We start from the raw sequence: 2,324 nt of genomic DNA, 5'->3' as shown, positions 1-2,324 counted from the left end.
CACCCCACATCTCCATCTTATGGTGCATTCACTGAAAGGGACTTGTTTTAGGTTGCCAACTATTTATTAAATTTCATAACGTGTCTGGTACTGTGCTAGGCACTTTGTGGAAGGAGGGGATACATGGCACGAGACACTGTCCCTGCTTTCATCAGTGGATAAATTAACCAAGCATGCATAAAACAATTAAGGAATAACAGATGATATAATAATAAATGTCAAATGTGCTTGTAGTGGTTAAACTATAAATGTAATTAAAAGATAGGAGAAAAAAGCAGCACTGAGATAGAGAAAGGAGTGAAGGATCTTATGTCGGGACTTGAGAAAGATAGATGGGAATGAGAAGTAAGGGAACCATTTAATGTAATTCCTTCCTTCCTTCCTTACTTCATGCATTGGCTATTAAAAATCTACAATGTCCTAGGCACTGAGCTAAATGCTATGCATATACTCCTTACCCCATATGCTGCTTACAGACTACTGGAAGGAGCAGTCATCAAATAAATAAATGTGCAAATTAAAAAAATAATTGCATAAAGACGTAGACAATGGACGTGAAGACATGGGGAGGGGGAAGGGTAAGCTGGGATGAAGTGCGAGAGTGGCATGGACATATATACACTACTAAATGTAGGAACAGATAGCTAGTGGAAGCAGCCCCATGCACAGGGAGATCAGCTCGGTGCTTTGTGACCACCTAGAGGGATGGGATAGGGAGGGTGGGAGGGAGGGAGACACAAGAGGGAGGGAATATGGGGATATATGTATATGTATAACTGATTCACTCTGTTATACAGCAGAAACTAACACATCATTGTAAAGCAATTATACTCCAATACAGATGTTTATATATATATATAATTGCAAAATATGGTTAGTGCTATGAAAGGATGGAATGGGAAGTACTATGAATAAAAGAGGGATCATATTTCAGTTGGGAGGGTCCAAGAAAGTGACATTTCACCTGGGATTTAAATGAAGGGAAGCCAGCAGGGAAATAAAAGGGTTGGGAGTGAGTGGGATGGGGTAAAGCGATCCACAGAGAGAGAAGAACTTGTATGAAAACTCAGAGGACAGAAAGTACTTGGTACCTTTGAAAAGCTTCAAGGACAATGTGACAATGCACGGTGCACGGGTGCAAGAGAGGCAAGAGCTGAGAAAAGGTAGAACATGGACAGGATATGCAGGACCCCACCAGGCATGTCCAGGAGTCCAGATTTCATGCGCAAATTTGTGAGCAAGTTGTGTAAATCAAGCATGCCCTCTGAGGTCAAATAAATTACAGTAGAAAGATGGTACATGAGGTTATATGGTCCTGAAGCATAAGCTTCCTCCAATCACCCCTCCCAACACCGCCAGCCTCTCTCAGTCTCTACTTATCTTTGGGTTCACTTCTAAAGCTCTCAACCATCCTGTTCCCTTTGATTATTGCCTGATTCACTCTTTCTTTCCCCTTCAAAGTCCTGAGAAACACTTGCTGATCATCCCACTTTATTACCTTCATCCTTGTTTGGGCAGAGCTTTTTGTACCAAGCCAGCGATACACTGTTGGCCAGTTTATAAACTGGTTGCCCTTGGGTCACATCCCTGGTAGCAGGATGGACGAGGAGTCATATGGTACAGAAATGGCCACCTAAGTAGGAAAAGCAGTTTCCTTCAGAAAGGACCCTGAGGATGGCAAGGTCCATGACTGATTTGCTCAAGACAGTGAGAAATAAGGTTGCTCAAGCAGAATAGAAGTGAAAAATGGGAGGCCTTCAGAAGTCAGGGAAACTGAGACTTTTTATGGAGATGACTGGAATCATATGAAGGACATAGACAGAGACTAACACGATGGAAGAGTAGTTTCAGGAAGACAGGGGGTTTATCTTAATTCTCTACTTCTTTTGCAATTAGACCATACGTTGAGATTTAAAGGCCATAATATTGCCTTTCTATTGCCTTTATTTTAACCATAATTTGCCTTTCTTTTAACCATACAGATCAGATGTGATGAGAAATACATACAGAACAATCAAAGGGACGAAGGTAAGATATCAGCCTTATTCTTGGTAAAGCTAGATAATAGAATATGCTTTAGCTTTGCCCTTCTCTTGTAACATCTGCCAGTCCCAGGCAGGGTAGGGGCAGCGCCTGAGGGAGAGGAGGTGAGGACACTGCACTGTGGGAGGGTTAGCCTAAGGGAGAGAAAGAAGATAGGGGGTGGGCGGGGGAGACTGATTGATCCCAGACCCGGTCTCATCACACAATCACCTCTCTGACCTTGTGAAACAGTGAATCAAAGTAGGAGCTGTTTCTCATAATTGGTCCTTTCCGAAAATTTG

This window comes from Grampus griseus, assembly GCF_964374135.1.
Source record: "Grampus griseus genome assembly, chromosome: 17".
NCBI lineage: Eukaryota > Metazoa > Chordata > Mammalia > Artiodactyla > Delphinidae > Grampus > Grampus griseus.
The sequence above is the reverse complement of the archived record's forward strand: the minus strand, read 5'-3'. Positions refer to the sequence as shown.